Source organism: Pongo abelii, chromosome 12, assembly GCF_028885655.2.
Source record: "Pongo abelii isolate AG06213 chromosome 12, NHGRI_mPonAbe1-v2.0_pri, whole genome shotgun sequence".
NCBI classification, from domain to species: domain Eukaryota; kingdom Metazoa; phylum Chordata; class Mammalia; order Primates; family Hominidae; genus Pongo; species Pongo abelii.
Window position 1 is genome coordinate 81,790,253 of NC_071997.2, and position 21,714 is coordinate 81,811,966.

General features: G+C 35.5%; 1 protein-coding gene across 38 annotated transcripts in view; it reads left to right on the forward strand.

Annotated features, from left to right (window-relative positions):
• The window catches only part of NRXN1 (neurexin 1), a 1,121,298-nt gene that overhangs the window by 375,655 nt on the left and 723,929 nt on the right, over window positions 1-21,714 (forward strand). The gene's annotated exons all lie outside the window — the stretch shown is intronic.

The following is a 21,714-nucleotide window of genomic DNA, read 5'->3' on the forward strand; positions in this document are numbered from 1 at the left end:
CACATTTATATGTCAATTTACTGCTAAATAATTGCTGGACAGAGAATTTCTTTTCTTATTTCTTTTCCTGCATCTCTTTGAGTATTTTTCTTTGTATAGATCTATAATATCAAAAAGAAGTGTCAATGTACACGATTACAAAGTTAAAATCATATACACTAGTTACATTTATGTGGTGGGTAGGCCAGTGATAATGTCCCAGTTTTCAAAATACCAAGTCCTAGTTCTCTTCTGTCCTCTTTCTTCCCTCTGCCCCCCTAAAACAACAACAAAAACAACAACACAAAAAATATAACTATTCCTCATTCATAAGTAGTTTGTTCCTACCAAAATGCCAGATGTAGCTCTTAAACTAAGCCACACCACTGAAGCTTTTTAACAATTAACAAATACTTTTGGTTCACTTTATGAATCATTTTACATTCAAACAAGCACAGCAATCTTGTCAGATTGGACTGGGTCAGATTTTATTCTCAGAGTTTCTCAAAAGCCATCCAGACAGGAAAGCATATACTCTTATTCCTAGGTTGTAAGCTAGAACAAATCTGGGTTCCAGAAGCAGTGGCCTTGAAACAGTGAAAGAGTTTTTTGAAGGGTAGGCAAAAATGTTTTAAATGAAGTTCTTCTTGATTCTTTATTAATACTTGAAAAATAGTTTGGTGGTTTTTTTTAATTTTCAAAAATATGAAAGATACAGATGGAAAAGTAAAGGGAAATAGAGCTATATCTTTTTTTTTTTTCCATGCTTGGTACTTTTCACAAGAAAAGTATGGCTAACCTGATCAGTCCAATTTACCATTTAATCACACTCAGTTTATTGCATCTCTAAAACTGGCCACATAACTGCATATTGTATAATCCCAATTTTCCAGACTTTTCTGTTTTACATCAAGATCTGACATGTTTTCTCCAGGTTGAAAATTAATTTGACCTTTTTTATTCTTTTGTTCCTTGCTTTGTTCTCCTCTTTCCTCTTGTTCACTTGGTTGGAGAGTGTGAAATGGATAATAATTTTGGTTTAAGTGTCATTTGAACCTTTGAATGGAGTCACTATATTGGCTACTGATTAGATAGAAGGATATGAACAGACACTTCTCAAAAGAAGACATTTATGCGGCCAACAAACACATGAAAAAATGCTCATCATCACTGGCCATCAGAGAAATGCAAATCAAAACCACAATGAGATACCATCTCACACCAGTTAGAATGGCGATCATTAAAAAGTGAGGAAACAACAGGTGCTGGAGAGGATGTGGAGAAATAAGAACACTTTTACACTGTTGATGGGACTGTTAACTAGTTCAACCATTGTGGAAGTCAGTGTGGCGATTCCTCAGGGATCTAGAACTAGAAATACCATTTGACCCAGCCATCCCATTACTGGGTATATACCCAAAGGATTATAAATCATGCTGCTATAAAGACACATGCACACGTATGTTTATTGCAGCACTACTCACAATAGCAAAGACTTGGAACCAACCCAAATGTCCAGCAAAAATAGACTGGATTAAGAAAATGTGGCACATGTACACCATGGAATACTATGCAGCCCTAAAAAATGATGAGTTCATGTCCTTTCTAGGGTCATGGATGAAGCTGGAAACCATCATTCTCAGCAAACCGTTGCAAGGACAAAAAAACCAAACACCACAGGTTCTCACTCATAGGTGGGGATTGAACAATGAGAACACATGGACACAGGAAGGGGAACATCACACACTAGGTCCTGTTGTGGGGTGGGGGGAGAGGAGAGGGATAGCATTAGGAGATATACCTAATGTTAAATGAAGAGTTAATGGGTGCAGCACACCACCATGGCACATGTATACATATGTAACAAACCTGCACGTTGTGCACATGTACCCTAAAACTTAAAGTATAAAAAAAAAAGAGAAAAAGAATGAATAAATGCATAAATGGACTTGGAGAACCAGAAAAAAAAAAAGAAAGATGAAAAGGCCAAAAGAGAAGAAAATAGGGGGCATAGTGACATTCTACCTGTATGCTTCAGCTACAGCCATTATGTCACAAAAGAAAATGAAGGAAACAAAGTAAGAGGCAGGCAGAGAAGATGATCACAGCTAGGTTCTAAACAGGAAATGACCGCAGCTTAGTGAATCCTACACTGTCCATAAGACAGTAAGAGAACAGGCAAGTCTGATCATGTGGTCAATATGCTTATGTAAAAGCAATATATTTATGTAAAATCCAAACGATTATGGTATACTAATACTTTGAGTAATTATATTATGCATTAAATCAAGGTACATTTGAACTTCTGTTCATTATTTATGTGTAAATTAAAAATTCAATTTCCCTGCCTCTTTTCCAAGTAGAAATATGTATGAAATTGAATTAAGTTTGGCCAAAACTGCCTCCATATATAATTTAAGAGTTGCCTAAAAGTTTCTCTAGACATAGTGAATTGTAACCTAACTTGGTGTATTAACAAGCTATAACCTAAACTAGAAGTATATACTCTTGTAAAAAGTAACTGAGTCTCAATCAATCACAGCAACTAAACCTCCAGCCATTAAGAGACTGAAAGCTGCCAAATACAACTATATAAGGCAAACATTGACTGCAGCCAATCAGGTTGTTTCTGTATGTCACTTCCTTTTCTGTGGGCATAAATATAGACTGCACATGTGGTAGGGTGGAGCATTCTGAACCATTTTTGGTCCAGACTGCTGCCCTATTCATGAATCATTTATTTGCTCAAATAAACTCTGCTAGATTTGGTTTGTCTAAAGTTTTTCTTTTAACATATGGTATCAGTAACTTCATGGAGATAAATAGATTGAGAATGAGCCATGAGCAGCATTCGTTAAGATACGGTAGTTAATTGCACATGAGTGGGAGTCAACATGATCCGTGTGGATCAGGAAATAATAGGTATACAGGAAAAAGGGGACATTACAAATATCAAAGAATACTAAAACGAGGAATAAAAACAAAATAAAACAGAAACAACAGTCAGACACAAATGACAGAGGCTCAACATCATTAGCCAATAGGGAAATGGTTAAAACCACAAGATAGCACTTCACAGCAGCTAGGATGGCTATAATGGAAAACATCGACAATAACCAGTGTTAGTAAATATATGGATAAATGGAACCTTCGTACATTGCTACTAGTAATGCAAAACTCTGGAAAAGCTTTTGGCAGTTTCTTAAACTGTTAAGCATAGATTTATCATATGACTCAGCAGTTCCACTCATAGGTACCTACCTAAGAGAAATGAAAACATGTGTCTGTACAAAAATTTGTTCACAGATGTTCACAGCATAGCAGCATTATTCTTAATAACAAGAAGTAGAAATAACACAGATGTGCATCAACTGATGAGTGAGCAAGCACAATGTAGTATATCTATACAATGGAATAGTATTGTGTTCCACATGCTGTATGCTACATGGAGCCTCAGAAACATTATGCTAAAAGTCCACACATTATGTGATTCCCTATTAATTGTCCAAAAAAGGCAAACCTATACAGACAAAAAGATTAATGGTTGCTTAGGTTGGCCTGGGGGTGGGAAGAGGGAATGACTACGAATGGGCACAAAGTTTATTTTTGGTGCAATGAAAATGTAAAATTAGATTGCAATGATGGTTGCATAACACTGGAAATTTACCAAAATTCATTGAATTGTATACTTAAACCAAGTGAATTTTATGGTCTGTAAACTATACTTCAGAAAAGATATAAAGGAGGAGGATGCTTGAATATAGAAGCCTGGAGGTCAAAGAAGGAAGAAAACATTTCAAAAAGGGATGGGGATGGCTGATGTCAGTTGCAGAAGAGGCGTGTGAAAATGTAAAATGGAAACTTAACAAACCATTGATGCTACCTCTCTGGTTTTACCAGGGAAGCCGTTCTGCTGCTAGCCCAGCCTGCAAGTGTCTGCAGGAAAATGCTGCATTACTCTGGAATGCAGTGTGTGTCCTGTGGCCACAGAGCAGCTCATTAAGACCCTACAATAACCTGCTCATTTAAATAGGGTTCATTATTCATAGAGTGTTAGGTTTGTTGTGGTTTTTTTCAGTGCAACTCTGGGTAGACTATTGTTGTGCAGTGCTTATTTTAACAGGAGTTAATTAGGACCGGAAAATTGCTCCTTGTTTATTATAGTTCCAAAGCCCCAGTACAAGCTGTACTAATCCCATCATTGTGAGTAATGGAAAAAAGAAGGGATGGTGTAAGGAGAGGAAAAAGAATGGAAGAGAGCATTTGTGTCAGCAAGTTAACATTCTTTCTTTTTGAGATAGTTTTACTCTGTCATTCAGGCCGGAGTGCAGTGCCTGTTTACAGCTCGCTGCAGCCTCCGTCTCCTCTGCTCAAGCAATCCTCCCTCCTGCCTCAGCCTCCCAGTGTAGCTGTGACTACAGGCATGCACCACCATGCTTGGCTTATGTTATGTTATGTTATGTTATGTTATGTTATGTTATGTTATGTTATGTTATGTTATTTTTAGTAGAGATGAGTTCTCACTATATTTCCCAGGCTGGTCTTGAGCTCCTGAGCTTAAGTGATCCTCTTGCCTGGGCCTCCCAAAGTGCTGGGATTACAGGTGTGAGCCACCATGCCCAGTCTAACATTCTTTATAGAGATAATTTTTCTTCAGAAAATCTCATAAAGCTCAAGAGTTAATTTTATTTTTCAGGATGGCCAGAGGGTATTTTATACAGGAGAGAATTACCATATACAAGTATGACATGTAGAGCACTCATTTTTAAAGAATTACGGAAAAAATAAAATAAGCCTAAGAATAAAACTGCTCAGACTTGCTTATTTTTTCCAGAACTTAATTTCAAGGACGTTACAATTTATTTGGGTCATTATTATGGGTATCAATTAGCTTCTTATTAAAAGAGCCTGTGCTTAAAAGTAGTATTCTGAGTGCCAGGTAACAAAGGTTATGATAATCCATCAATTCACTTGATAACAGAAACCATTGAAAAACAGGTTTATATTGTGTAGTTTTCTGCTACTCAAAGTTAATTCCAAAGTGTTAGCTAAAATGAGTTGTCTATTATTTATTTTTTATACTTTTTTATATTCAAATATTAACTATCAACATTTTAAGCTAGACAGTGCTAAAGATAACTTTGTACTTCTTGACTGGCATTTTTGGTTTAAAAGTCAACAGTTAATTAAGAACACAGGGAGGGAGTTTCAAAATAGGCTATGAGAGACTGATTTCCGTTTGTTGGTTTGTTTTAATAGCTTGTATTCGCAAGTATTTTATCACCCGAATTACAGTGAAGTACAAAGAGAAAAATCTAGATTTCAATGTCTGGCATTTGGAAAAGTACCTACTTTTCTGCTTCTTTAGGCATGCACGTAATGAGCTCCCAGAGCATTTGTTTTTCTGACCTCTGGAATAAAAAAGCAACCTGACATTAAAGACTGAGGTAAAATACTGAGGCTGCTGCCGATAGGTTTATTGGTGTGTTTGCTGTCGCATTAATTGTTTGGAAGCATTTTTATTCGATGTTTAAACTTCAGAGCAGCTTCTTATGAGGATTCAGGGGAAGAAAGCATAAAACCGGAAAGCGAATCATCCTTCCAGAACTGTGTTGACATCTCCACAGAAACAATGTGCTGTGTTATCACACAATGTCAGGAGTCATATACCACTTGCTCTGACTGAAATCATGTTTTATCATGTATACAAAAGCAATAACAAGGAAGAGGTCTGGCATCACAAAGCATGGGCCTCCTATTCAGGATCTTTGCCAGTATCAGAAGCATTTTCCTAACTACCTCACCAGAGGTTAAATAAGCGTGATACCCTCAGTACATTGTTATCAGAACAGACATTTCTATGGCATCTACAAATCCAGAGGACAGTGCACAACTGAGGCAGTTCAGATTCTTAAGGGCTAAGAGCATTTTGAATTGAAATTGGTAAAATAGGGAGACAGAAATAGCTGGGGGATAAATATAAATGCAACCAGAGTCCACCGTATTTTAGTCTGGATTTAGACCACTTGTGGCTATTAGACAGTGAGAATGTAGATGACCACAGCTGCTTCGTTTTTCTTCATTTAGGGACAGAACAAGGGCAATTATAGCATCTATGATTCATTCACATTCCTCAAGCAAATCAGCCCCTAATCAGTGGACTCTGTATCATGTCCCAGCAAGAGTGCTAGTTGGTCAACAAAATTCCCTTGCTCTAAGGAGTTGCCTTCTAGTGTAACAATTTTCAGACAATGATATATTAATCCATTTCACTCTGACTTCGCTTAATCTTCTCACCAATCAAGTGATACAGTAGGTATTACTAGTTCCATTTTACATGGCTTCAGGGTCACAAAAATCAGAGTTTTCTCCACAAGGAGAGGAAGCCACATTGTAATCTGGAAGCATTTCTATGACAATGTCTATAGATAACTGCCTAAAGAAATCTCAGAGAAAACAGCTCTGGCATATTCAGTAATTACTTGTGATTTCTTTGTGTGTGTGTGTGTGTGTGTGTGTATGTGTGTATATATGCTTGTACCTAATTGTGTATTCTTTTCCTTGAAAGAAGAAACTCCCAGCTAATACATAATTCAAACTATCCAAAATTTGAATACAGTTCTAACTATTGTTCATCAGTCCTATGGGTTCATAAAGTAAAAATAGAAACTCTCAGGCAGAGTGGATTTTTAATTAAGCTGAATTCACTGCTGGGCAAATCAGGGAAAACCTAACCCAGCCCAGAGCTATTAGGATCTGAGGAAGGGGACATTCAGATTGACTGACAAGGAAAAACCCAAAGGCCATGAATTTTAAGGATTTACACGGATATATGTTTATACAAGAGAGAACAGTCCCTGGGAATGTGATGTCAGCAACCAAAGGCAACGATGGACTTACAAATAGAAGGGCGGAAAGTTCTATGAGGAAACTGGATTTGACAGTTTAAACAAGTCCTTGGCTTCACAGTTCAGCATGATGGGTTAAAATGGGGTAGAAGTGATGACTGGCTGTTTACTGAACCCAAATCCATTTAGGGTTTTCCTGAAGCTTGCTGACCCATTAAATCTGTTGATTGCACAGAGATAGGATACATAAATTACAGATCACAGAGATGCCTATCAGACCATAAACATCATCATATTTTTCTGGTATGTCTTGTTAATTTTTTGAAGCAGCGGCTCACGCGCCATCTTTTGAGGTCCTGACCACTTTCTGTCTTGTAGTCTCTCACACCCTCCAACTACAGGGTCGTGCAGAAGACAAGCCTGTGATAAATGATCTTTATCAGTGTGATAGTTAAAGTGAATTCCATTTGGTAGAGGAAGATGCTTGCAAATACACATTTTACATAGTTTGCTTTAAATTTTGTCAGCCTGGCTAAAAATATAACTCAGAAATAGAACTACTAAGGGATTTTCCCTGACAAAAGCATGATGGAAAATACTTTCTCCTAATGATCTCATCTGTAGCTTCTCAGAATTTCCAACTGTTAAACATTGTTAAAAAATACAGTGTTATGTGAAAGAGAAGAGGGTCTCTGTGGGAGGTTTTGCCTTATGTCATTGTTGGCGATTGAGTCTCTGTAGAACCCAACATGGTCTGACAGTTCTTTGGCTTGATTGTAAAAAGGAGCTATTTATGTGGAATAATTCATGCATATAATGAAATGAGCCTAAATTAATCATTTAATATTATTAACTTTTTCTTGGTCATGAAAATATTCATTGTAGAAAATTGGGAAAGTACAGAAATGTTTAAAGGAAATAAATACATGATACCATTTTGGTCTGTTTCCTTTATTTGTATGTGTGTATATATGTACATGTACAGTACAATTTATAGTATAATTTGTATGCCCTACATTTATGTTGCTTAGCTTAATGTAAGGAGTATTTTTCTTATTCTGTCATTAGAATGTGAAAAGATGATTTTTACTGACTACAAATGTTCCATCCTAATGTTGTGTCATAAATTGTTTGTTTTCGAGTAGTGTAGTATTTTAATTATTTACAAACTTTCCTGAATTTTAAGGCTGTAATGAACATCCTGGTATACAAATTTTTGTTCTTTTCCCTGACTTTCTTCCTAAGCTGTATTACTTGGAAATGGAATTATGAGGACAAGAGTAAAGCTTTTCTTTGAGTCTTTATATGAGTTGCCAATTTATATTCCCCATAGTATGCGCTACTTTGCATTTCCGCTAGTTAGGATACCAAGTGCTTGTGTGATTATACACAAGCAGTGTCGAATGTTGTAAGCTATTTCTATTTTGTTTTCCTGTGTGTTTCTTTGGATGTCTTATAAAATAGTAACATTTTTCATAGATGTATTGATCACTGATTTCCAATTCCATAGATTGTTTTCATGTTCTCTATCTGCTTTACTTTTGGAAGGTTAAGGGATTTTTCTGAATTGGTTTTAATAATGTTAAAGATTGTATGCCTTATATCTGTCTCCTAAGTACCTAAACCAAGAAAATATGAGGCCCTCAAAAGTGGCTATAAAATAATTTATATTTTCCCTGGGCCTACTATCTGTAAGTTTCCACTTTTTTTCTTCTTCAGGACACTCTCCAGAGAATGACCTAAGCAACAAGTCTAAAATTGAGATGTGTTTGAGAGATACAGTTTGTTCAGTGGGTAATTATTCAAGAGGATCTCCTATTGCACAGATATTCCATAGAAGAAACCATAAAACAGACCACCTAAATTGAAAAAAAAAATCGCCCTCTCAAACAATATAATGCTTGAATTTTTAATGGATCTTTTACATCTTCATTAGAAATATTCTCTATAGAAAAATACTCTGTGTTCACAGGCATAGTCTGTCCTTCTTCCTCCCTGTCTCCTGTCCTGTTCCTCCCTGTCTCCTCAAGGGACTCAGATGCAATCAAGAATTGTATAGTAATGGGCATAAAATATTGGAGGAGTTCAGAGGAAGGATAGTCCAAACAGAGAAGCATGGTGGAACTTCAGCTGATTCTAGAAATATGTGCCTAGTGGAACAGTTCAGAGAGAAAAAAAATAGATAACATAAAAGTACAGAGGCAGGAAAAATTACACCATTTGAGGAATCATAAAAAGGGGACTTTTCCATAGTTGAATAATTGAACCTAGTTCATGTCACTAGTGTGGAAAATAGATTAATGTGATTTAGCTCCTTTTTGTCCTCCCATAGAAAGATCTCAGATCTGCAGCCAAAGAGCTGGTTCTCTTCAGTTTGATCTTGTATATCACAGTGCATTTGTAAAATTTGGAAAGCGATCTAAAGAATTTTAAACTTTCTGAATACATAATGTCTTTTTCCACCAGACAAGAGTCACCCCAGTCACTAAACAAATTGACCAATTTCAGAGTATTTCCTGCTTCCACTTGTTACTGATGCAGCATCTGGCTGGAACAGAGTGCTGCTGGATGCAGAAAAGTTCAGGAAAGTTCTAAGGACTCCAGCTGGCTTCAGTGTGAGAATAAAATCTGACACCAGAATAGCGGCCTTTTGTTTTGTACTGGTTCTTTTCTATTAGGTTGGTGCAAACGAAATGGCAAAAACTGCAATTACTTTTGCACCAACCTAATAGTATATTACCAGTCGCACAGTTTCTAGAATTTGTCAAGATCTTCCTGGACTCAGCCTCTCTATATATCTTTGTGGATGCCTGGAATGTTCCCTGCCTTTTCCACCTGATTTAGACCTTATTCTTCAAGTCCTAGAAACCAAACCGTCCCTTTCTAAGGAAGCCCTTCCAGCATGCCAGTTGAGTATCTGTTCTCAAGGCACATTTCAGTTTCCTTCCTAGGTAGTAACTCTTTAAACGAATGTAATTGAATGATTTGTTTAATGTGTGATATACTATCTGCTTTCTCTCCTTAGACTGGGAATCATGTAAAGAAAAGCTATTCTTGATCTTACATTCAGGCAAAAGCATTCTTTGAGCTCTATAATCAAGCTGGATTTTTACTTTTAAGCACAGTAAAGTTTAAAAGGGTAGTAGATAATAAAAAATTTCATTACTATTTTGAATTAGCTTATTTGGTCTGATCTTAGTTCTTATGCTCATATTAAAATTGTGAATTAAGTAATTATGAATAATTAATTCAACAGATATCCATTGAATGCTTAGTACATGACAGGCACTCTCCCAGTCCCTGGGATGCAGTGGTAAACAATCACCATGACAAGTACCATAACAACAAAAGTCCCTGCCTTCATGGAGCTCACATTTTCATGGGAGATGTAGAAATAAATAAATATGTTATAGTTTATGTGGTGATGAGTGTTTATAGAAAGAAAACTAAAGCCTGGTAAAGAGGTAGACAGATGCAGGTGCTATTAATTCCAGAGGTAGCACTCTTAATTTTATACATTCTTGTATTATTTATTTTTTCTTAGAAATGAAGATTTAGAAAAACTTTTAATGTAGCTTATAGAAAAACACTGATTTTCTGGGATTTGTCTTTGGATATCTATTTTGAATCACATTTTGAATATATATGAACTTTACATTATTTTCAACATCAAAATCAGTCAGTCAAGCAATCATGAACTTTCTGCATCCAGCAGCACTCTGTTCCAGCCAGATGCTGCATCAGTAACAAGTAGAAGCAGGAAATACTCTGAAATTGGTCAATTTGTTTAGTGACTGGGGTGACTCTTGTCTGGTGGAAATACACATTTTGTATTCAGAAAGTTTGAAATTCTTTAGATGGCTTTCCAGATTTTATAAATGCACTGTGATATGCAAGATCAAACTGAAGAGAAGCAGAACATCAAAATGAAGAAATTTATGTAGCCATGCTTTTGAAAACGAAATATATATATAAAAGCCATGCATTTGAAAAAGAAATATAAATATATTTTTTATTTATGTATCCTTATATATATAAAAATATAAATATCCTACCTGAATGTTTATATTCATATATATTATATATATATATTTATTTTATATACATATGTAAAATTTATATATATTTATATATATACCTTTAGATATTCCCTGGCATGTTGAAATGACTGAATTTGCAAAATTTTTACTTACTGAGTTATTGGTGAGTAATAGTTAATAATTTTCTTTTAACCTGGAGGATAAACTAAATAAAGAGATCAAACTTGGGGGAAAAAATTCTTCTAGTGAACTGGTAATAGAGAATTTTATTTCATTCCATAGCCGTCCATCAGGTTTTATTATTCTTTAGTTTCTGACTGTAGGATCTTAGAGATGAATCATCCAGGGGTTGCTTATTTGTTCCGTTAATTTTTGTATTTATTTCTTTTGCTTTTGATAGTCTTCTCTAAAATTTATAGAAATCATTTATTGTCATAAATATAATTTGAAAGTAGTATAGCTTGGTGGCTATTAATATGAATATACTCTGGTGGAAACAAGCTATCTTTTTCAGATCAGAAAAAATAATATAAAGAATAAATATTTTTCTTTCCAATTCAATTAACTAACATAATCAGGGTAGAAGTCTGGAGTGGGAAGGCAAAAGTTATTGACTAGACTTTCTCGCTAATAATTACATATATCAAGTTAATATAGCTGTTTAAATCATTAAGTTTTGTTTTTCCACATGAAGATCCTAGGAATATAAAAATCTTACCTGAATGTTAAAAAATACTGGTTTTATGTAAGATTTACATAAAGAAAATAATAACACTTTAGGGAAGGGCACAAAGCAGGACCAAAATAAGTAAAAAACAAACAAAAAAAAACCCGACAACTTTGTGCCTCTGAATAGGATGATTCAAACTTTAAAATAAATTATAGTTTGAGGGCAATTCAATTCACAGTCTCAATTTGGGAAGGAGGTTAGGGACTTGACAAACTGTAAAACTGATATGCAAGCTAAATGTTTATAAAAGCCTAAAATTTTTGAGAAAAGTAACAGTTTAGGGAAGTTACCAGCATGATACCGAAAGGTACTATGAAACAGCTATAATTAAAACAGTCTAGTTCTGGCATAGAAACAGACAAGGGATGTTTAGAGAAAGTGGAGCCTAGAAATCGATGTAAGTACATACAGAGTTTTTTATCTGTTATATATGATATTTAATAATTACATAAAGGATACAATACTTAATAGTATTGGAAGAACTGATTATATTATGTGGAAAAGTAAAATTAGATTCCAATATCATACCATTCATATGGATAAACACTAAATGCATTACAATATTGTAGAAATACTAGAAGAAAAGAGAGAAAAACATCTTTATAAATTTCGGAGTCAGGAATGTTTTCTTAATTAGAAATAAAAGCAGCTTGCCATGAAGTAAAATGTCTGATGGATATGATTTATAAGTTTAAAGAACAAACACATAAAAATTGTATACAGAAGGGAATGATATCTGAGGCCAGGCTCCATGCTAATAATTTTATAAGTGTCAACTCATTAACCTCTGAGTAAACATTACTTTTTTTACATTTTATTTAGGAGAAAATAAAGGATTGGAATGTTTAAATAGCCTGCCCACACAAACAGCGCTAATAAATGATGAAGTGGCAGTTTGTCTCCTGTGATTCTGGAGTCTGGGCTCTTAAACACAACAAAAGGAACAAAATCAAGATAAAAATATACTTAGGCACTGTATGCATTTGTAGTCAAATTTATTCTGTAAAGAAAAATTGGCATTTACATAGGATATACTTTAAAGAATATCTTGAACTTTTATTTCTCATATATTCAATATAGTATTTTTAAACAATCTGAGGCCTCTTTATAATATTTTAAGATTATGTTTACTGCAATTTATTGGAATATATCTCACAGTTAAATAGAATATAACTTAGTTTTATATCCTTGAGTGGACCAATATCCTGTTTGACAGGTAGTGTAAAACAAACCCTTTTTTAGAAGAAGGCTTTTCCTCCACACATATTGGTCTATTTGATAAGGAGGAAGAATAAAAATGTCTATTAATAGACCATTCCCATCCCTATTTCCTCCTATATACTAAACCTGAATAGTGCTTTCCAAATGCTTAACTGTGCATATTTTTACATTGAAACTATTACCTTCAATTTTGGTAGATTGCATTGTTCAAAACAGTAATATTAATAACAGAAAAAGATGACATGCAATTGTCCCTAAATCCATGCCAATCAATAATTAACCATTCACTTTAAGTTGGATATTCTAATAAAAAATATAAGGAATTCCTTTTTCTTTATTCAAGGCCTTTTACAAGCTGGCCTGAAACAAACTTATTAACTTCATTTGCCATTATTCTTCATGATGTCACCTTAGATCGAGTCAAATTTCATTAATTTTATTTCTCACCTCAAAACCTTCACTCATTTTTTATCATACTCTGGAGGATCTTTTCCTCAAATCTCCTAAATTTTAAATGTGTCCTCTTTCAAGATGTTATCTAAGATTTGCCTTGTAATGAAATGTATCTCAATAGTTTAGAATTTTTTTTTCTTCTTTTTAAGTTCCATAGCCTTTTGTATGTCTTGTATCCCCCTTTGCATTGCAAGTATCTTGTAAACTGGATCCCTGTCTAATTCAGCTTTGTCTTCTTCAAAGCAATTAGCATGGTGCATCATGCATAGTAGGTCTTTAATATATGTTTCTTTGATTAGTGAATGGATTAATTTTTCAGGGCTTCCATGACTTATTTTGCAAGCAATACATTATAAAATGGTCCTTACAATTTTCAAGTGAAATACAAAATTAAAAATATATTTTCTCCCTTGAGACTTTATTCTGTCAATTATACATCTATATACATATGTTGATTCAGGGAAATCTCTAGGATTTCATACATGTGCATAAGTGTAAGAGAATATGTTTTTTTCAGAGAGCAGAATGGACAGCATCAAGAAGGGTAAATGCAGATGCAAGAACTCAGTGGATGTCAGGGAGTTCTCTACAGGAAACACCTGCAGCAGCATCCAAAAGTGCTCTGAAGGCTTGGAGTGGCTATCTGCTGAATAACTGAATATTCACAGAGCCAAGATTTATGACCTTGAGCACAGCAGATCTTTTCTGCTGAATGTGATCTTATTCCAAGAGAAGTTAAATTATTCTTCCCATTCGCCAAGAATACCTCAAAACCACTTTGCCCTAAGAGATGCCTCAAATCTGCTAAGGCTGCCCACAGCACCCAGAGGCCACAGAATGCAGTGGAATTGCTGGGAAGAGTAAAACTTTCCATTTTGTATAGAAATCTGATGTCTCTGGGTTGTATGCCAAATATAAAAAGAACTCTGACCTGAAGTAGGAAAGGCTGAAGGGCTTCTTCTGTGCCTTCCTTGAATCTGAGCTAGATGGAGAATGTTTCACTGAAGAGAACCCTATGTATTGCCAGAGCCAGGGACATTCAATCTTGATCCACCTGCCCACTCTTCCATTTTCTCTCATTCCAGCTTCCAAAGAACCTGCTTTTTAATTAGTCCAAGATGCAGCAGCAAATGAGGGAAATGGGGAAGAAATTGTCATCAAATTGAAATACATGTAAAGAAAACACAATCAAAAATGTATTAAAGCCTTTTATGAGGAGGCTTTTAGTCAACATTTGGCTTGGTTAAAACCTTGAGCCAATTGTTTATTAAGGCAGAGCAGTAAAGGAAGCAAAAACCATTTTTTGTACCTTTTCTATTAGAAGAAGGAAAAGCAGTTTAGACACTTAAAATTTCAGCCTGCAGTTTGCAGATGTGTCAACTTGTTAAAGAAAGATGAGCCTATCCAGGAAAAGCTACTGATGGATGGGGTGTCTACTCTTCTCATAAACTGTTTCAGAACTAGCTCTTGTTCTTTGTCTTTATTTCTTTATTTCTTTATCCACTTATTTTATCCCAAGACTTTCTTCCATGACCTTCTCTTTAGAATATAATATCGACAGTTGCCTTCTTTGAATGGTTACATAAGTTTTCACCAGAAATACTTAAAGCATATATATTTGTACAGTGAGTTTTAGAGAAAGGCTACAATCGTAAATTTAGAAAAAATTGAAAGCAACTGAATTTAGCTAATTAGGGACTTCTCTATATCTGGGCAAATGTGATTATCTAAGTCAGTCGCAAGATACAATCCTGTATTACTCTCAGATGATATTTCCTTTGCAAAGGCAGTATGTAATATCAGTATAGTTATTTATTGTTGTGGGATTGCATATTCATTTGTGTGGTTTTACATAAATATTGGCCCTTACAAAGAAAGCTTGAGAGTTAAAATCAGATGCTTACAAAGGACAGTCTGATAATGTAACATCTAAGCCTATATTAACTGGGAAAGGGGAGGAAGAAATGCATTTAAGTGTTTCTCCTTTATAAAAGAAAATATGCCAGTTTCCTGATAAGTTACATAAGCAGTATGCAAATTTAAGGCAATATTATACATAGATCATATCTAAAGTATAATTGTAGTTTAAAGAACCATAAGGTTTGGTGATATCATTACACAAAGTTTATACAGTTATAGAGCCACAGATATTACACATTGAATGCCTAGGTCATATCTCTCTAAACTCTTGTGTTTTTACCATTTCTGCATATTAGAATCACCTGAGAAGCTTCTGAAAATCCCAGTGCCCAAGTCTTATGGTGATAATTAAAATAGGACATTGAGGTGGGGTCTGGGGCCAAGGCATTACTACTTTTTAATGCTCTTTAGTTGATATTGCTTTGGTGTTAATTTGACAACTCTTATGAATACTAGACATTTTGTCACATCACCTTAGCCTGACATGCCTGGTAATTGTTAGCATTTGCTAATAATTAACTTCTGGTCAAGATTGTGATGTGTATTTAATGTAATTTTTATTACAAAGTGATATAGAGTCTATTCCTATTGTGGGAATACTATCAAAATAAAATCCATTATCTGCTTTTAAGTAGGAATATTCAAACATTTGAGTCAAAGAATTTTATAATAATACATATAAAAAGAAACTGCAAAAAACAAAATTTGATGTTGAGAGGCTAACATAATTAGTGCAAATATGGTGAGGTAGTTGGGATGATTACTTCACTTTGATATTGTAACTGAGAAAAATAATAGTAATATTGTTTGATGATATGAAAGTTATGAAGGTATAATTTTATATATTTTCTCAAGGAGTTATAAAATTAGGTATCTAGGATAGGGATCAAATTAGGATGGAATGTCATGATGAAAAAATAGACTGTCATGTATTTTACAGAATGAATATTTCCATCCTGAAACTGTGAAGATGTCCATTTAAATCTATCCAAAATAACATTAAAAATGCAGAAAAGTGTCTGGGCATGGTGGCTCACACCTATAATCTTAGCACTTTGGGAGGCTGAGGCAGGCAGATCACTTGAGGTCAGGCATTCGAGACCAGCCTGGCCAACATGGTAAGACCCCGTCTGTACTAAAAATACAAAAATTAGCTGGCCGTAATGGTGGAAGTCTGTAATCCTGCTACTTGGGAGCCTGAGGCAGGAGAATCGCTTGAACCCAGGAGGCAGAGATTGTAATGAGCTGAGATCATGCCACTGCACTCCAGCCTGGGTGACAGAGCAAGAATCTGTCTCAAAAAATAAATAAATAAATAAAGGAAAGAAAAAATAATAAATGCATAAAAGTGTGATAGAAAGAACACAGGATATAGGGTCATAAAGCCAAATTCTAGTCCAACGCATTCATAAGCTGAGTGGTCTTTGCCAAGTCTATTAACTTCTCTGGACCTTCGCTTTTTTAATGTATAAAATGGGAAGGTCAAATAATGTTTGTGTTTTCCAAAGTATGGATGGTGAACCATTGGTGGATTATGAAATCAATTTAGAAGAATTTCTATTCCTATCAAAAGTAGAAGAGTGTATTGAGGGTAGAAAGCTTAGGTATTGTATATGTGTCCTGGGTACCTGGGAAGAAATTTTTCAAAGCCCTTGAATAGAAGACCTCTTTAACTTGTATAGTTTTGTGAATTGTTGGTAGGGAAGGCATATCATATGGTTAATGGAGGAGGAGGCAACTTATTTCAAGCATGGGCTATAAAATATATCAAATATTCTTGCCATATACTGTCAAGGAAAATGATCTTTAAAAGGAGAAATAATTTGTTTTAATATGGTATTTGGTTTACCCACAAGTAGAAAAGAAAACAGCAACAAAAAAAGCAATTGCAGCCTGTGAATGTGGAATGTGTCCTATCCATGAGACCAGAGAATGCTCACTCTGAGAAGTGAATGGATGTATTGTGAATTATAACTACATATTCAAGAGGTGGTATTATTCAGTTTGGCCAGAATGTTCTCTAACCAATGAAATTGCTTCCAAACTAAATAGTGAGAATGTGCTCTGCTTTTTGATTGCTTCTCTTATAATATGTCTATTTTATTGTGTATTTTGTGCTATTTGTTGGGATGTGAATTCTTTTGATGGAGAATAAGGTGAGAGAAGGCCCATTACTTTAACAAAAATAAAAAGCAAAAACTGCAAAACATTGAATTGTAAAATAAACTGGTCATTGGAACTAGAAACTAAAAAAATAATAATATGTTAGCAAGAGATCCACCCCAATATTATTAAAGCGGAAGTGGGTAGGGTTCCTGGAAATATACTCTTGTAGAAAGCTTTCCAGGTGATTCTGATGATCATCTCTGTTTTGAGTCAACTGATCTAGAGACCCAGCTTTTCATCCCAACTTTGCCTGTGCACCAGAGAAAGTCTCGTAAACGTTATGGATCTCCCTCTTCCAACTATAAAGTTTATAATTCTGTGTTTAGCTTAGATCTCTGATAAAGGTGCACAATTTAAATAAAGCTTGTCACAATTCAGCTGAAATTCATTATTTACCTTGGATCCTAAGATCTAAATTTATGTCAAAGGTAAAACTAAAAAAGAGATGGTAATAATTTCATCATCCTAGGAAAATTTTTTTTTAAATACTAGATCTAAATACTAACTTGTGGACCATGCCAGGTGTTAATGAATCATTAGGCTGTCCCCTCACAGCCATTCTCTGGCATGTCCCTGCTTTATAATCTTGTCCCCTCCTCCCTATTCCAATCACAAAGACTGATCTGGGAATTGGCTTCTAACACGAGTAGAGCTATCCAAGTTTTCTGATTTGGGGAATTCAGAACCTGAAAAGAATTACCTCAAGTTCACTGGAGCTCAATTATATGAGTGGTGCAAACCTAGAGGAGACCAGGAACTGTGAGTTCAAGAGTTTGGGTTTACCCAGAGTATCTTCCTCTCCAAGAATTCGTAGTTTAGCAATTCCTTCTATTCTGTGAGTTACCTCAAGTCTTTCTCATAAATTCTGTGTGTTTGCACTTAATCTGTAACTCTATTGAACTTGGGACGGGAATAAAACCCTAAGGAATCTGTCTTATTTAATGAAATAGCTTCTCTCCTATGCATCTGGAATGATGCTGGTTTTATACTACCCTTCAGATAATTGAGAAAACAGTACTCAAACCAGATAGGGAATCTGGGATGAAAAATACTGAGCTAGAGAATGTTGATTAATGATGTTTTCAATACAGCTATGATAGATGGGGTAACGGGAAGTTATGGAAGACCCAGTATATAATTAATAAGAACAGTTTCATAATTTATATTAAAGATCTTAATTTTTTTAAAATCTGAAAATGCAGCATAACAGAATATCTATGTTCATTATATTGAAGTAAAGTCAGACTCAGCTACATTTACTGCTCTTGGACATATAGCACCAACCATAAAGTGAGGAACTGAACCTAGGGCTCCTAATTTCAAATTATGGGCTCTATCCATGGAGCCCATAGGGAAACACTAGTCAGTATTGATTGATCCTTGTATACTTTCATTGGATAAATATGTATAATCTCAAATTAAGACTTATAGTATATAATATTAGCTTTCTTTTTAAATATTTTATTTTCTATGTATGTATTTGCAATTATATGAAGAAGTACTTTAAATTTGGGGACAAATAATCAAACACAATCTGTAACACTAGCAAATCCTTCGAAGGTGGTGTTTTCTGGGTGGTGGAAGAAAGGTGATTAGGAATAGGAAATTTACATCTAGTAGGTTGTGGATACAAGGCCTTTCCATATTCCTTTGTCTTTCTGAATTTGTAAGTCCTCACAGAATAATAGGAGAGCTAGCTCTAGAAGCACAAAGAGGTAGGGGTTGCTATGGGAAGTTCCTTTTAAAAGCAGTAGCCATCAGAAATCTTTAAAGACATCTTAACTCTAGCATGTTGCCTGATTTTGACAGCAGGAGAGCAATTGAGTTTGGCACAGAATTGGACTTCAATAAATGTTTATTGAATGAATCAGTGAAACAGTGGCTCAGTAAATCAAGAATGTTATAGAACCATAGAGTTTTAGAATGGAAAGAAACATTGGAGATCACTTAGTCTGACTATGTCATTTTTCCAGGAGGGAAAATGAGGCCCAGTGAGGCTAAGTAGGGTGGTCAAGGACAGAGCTGAAAAGTGTCCAAGAAGAAACCAGTGTTTCACTCTCATAATTCTTAGCCTGATGCGTTTCCCTGAGCAAATAAAAAAAAAACAAATATTTTATAAAATTATTTTGTAAGTCACTCAGGCACAAACTTGTTTAAAAGAATAAACCATCAATAGAAACATGTATTTTTTTCCATTTACAATACTTCAATCTCCTTCTTATGTCATGAACCTCAATTAACCAAGTGCTCCTAGAATGAGGGTGTTGGGCATCGTGATATTCTGGGTAATAAAACATTTGGTAAAAAGCTGATTTTTTAAAACTGCTGAGTAGTGATTTTAAACGTAGTGGTTACTTTAATAGTAATGATCATAATATCTAACATTAATTGATTGTCCACCATATGTTGAATGGAAATTTTTCTCATAGAATTGTTGATTAGAACCTTCTTAAAGAAAATAATTTAAGTAGCCTTCATTGCAAATGGGACCTCCCTAAACTGGCCAGTTACCTTCCTCAGCATTTACTAGAGGACAGAAAGACTGACCCTGCAACTACTTCTGACTCCCCACTTCCCACCTCCCTTATCTACCTAAGCAGTGAGGGATAGGTAAGCACAGAGTCTTTAAGGCATAGGCTCTGTAAAACGTATTGTTAGTGAAGAGGTTTGCTTTTTTTACTGAAAGCAATTGAGGGAAAAAACTATAGAATCACATGTAGAGCCTGTGTATGCCGGGAAAGAAATGAAAGCTGATGTTCTGCATTCCCAATGCATGACTTTGTATGCATCAAACTTGCTGGCCTGCCCTATGCCTTTCTGAGGAGGGAAGAAGAGGACTGGCAGGGTAGAAAGAGGGGACAAGAAGAATTTAATCTGGCTCGGCGCGGTGGCTCACACCTGTAATCCCAGCACATTGGGAGGCCGAGGCGGGCAGATCACAAGGTCAGGAGATCAGGAGATCGAGACCACCCTGGCTAACACGGTGAAATCCCATCTCTACTAAAAATACAAAAAAAAAAAAAGGCTAGGCATGGTGGCGGGCACCTGTAATCCCAGCTACTTGGGAGGCTGAGGCAGGAGAATGGCGTGAACCCGGGAGGTGGAAGTTGCAGTGAGCTGAGATCGCGCCACTGCACTACAGCCTAGGTGACAGAGCGAGACTCTGTCAAAAAAAAAAAAAAAAAAAAGGAATTTAATCTGTACCATCAACATTTGGTGCAGCCAGAATGCCCACAGGCAGCAGTAAAGGAGAGATCCCTTTGAGTCTTTGGCTTGAGCCACCTAGCCAGTATTACTCACGAGAAGGCCACTAGCTGGGCCAGGGGATTAGAGCAGCCAGATGCTATGGGGTGTTGTGTGAAGGTTAGAGCTGGGAGATGAGCTGGGGGATGAGACAGATGAATTTCTCTCATGTTGTTGACTGCTGTTGGGAAGTCACATGGAGCACTATTGAGTCTACTGCATGAAGGGCACCAGAGGTCAGTAAGGGTGAACCAGAGAAGCAGGTACAGCCCACAGAAAGAGGACTATATGAATAACCACTGCTCTTTTCTCTTCCCCTCATTAGCTCCTTCCCAAAAAACTGGAAGGGCCAGGTCTTGAGGGGAGGTGATGGTAAGACACCTAGAGACATACTACATCTTCCTCCTCCACTTCAACTAAAAATGATGACATGATTAACTTACAAATTAGCCCAAACTTAAAAACCAAAAGTGACTACAAATTCAGTGATTCTGCCCAAGATATTAAGAGATGGGGAAAAGAAGTAACTTAATGGTTAAAAGCAGTAGATGAAGAAATATAACATATATACATAAATATTCTGTTTATATTCCACATATATATCCCATGGATTGACAGTCTTTAAAAAGCTTATTATGCATATATTGTTTAATCCTTACAACTACCCTATAAAATAGATCCTAGTATTATTATCTTCATTTACTGACAAGAAAACTAAGACTTTAAGGTGATTATTTACCCAAGTGCTCATGTGAGTGGGATTTGAACCCAGGTATTTATAATTTCATAGCCCATACTCCTATGTTCTATAACTTCATAAATGTTGGACTCACTGCTGTCACTTCCATGCCTACCCAGAGTTTATTTTCCACACAACAGACAGAGTTATATTTTTGAGATGTAAATCAAACCATGTCATTCTCCTAACTATAAAATTCTAGTAGCTTCCCATTGTGCGTGGAATAAAATCAAAGAGTTTGACCAAAATTTAGAAGGACTTACGTGACATAGCCCCATCCCACAGCTCTGATTTCATTGTATTCCCACATTGCCCCAGTGTCAACTGTGCTCAATGCTCACTGGATTTTTTTCTATTCTTTCTATTCTTTGTCCA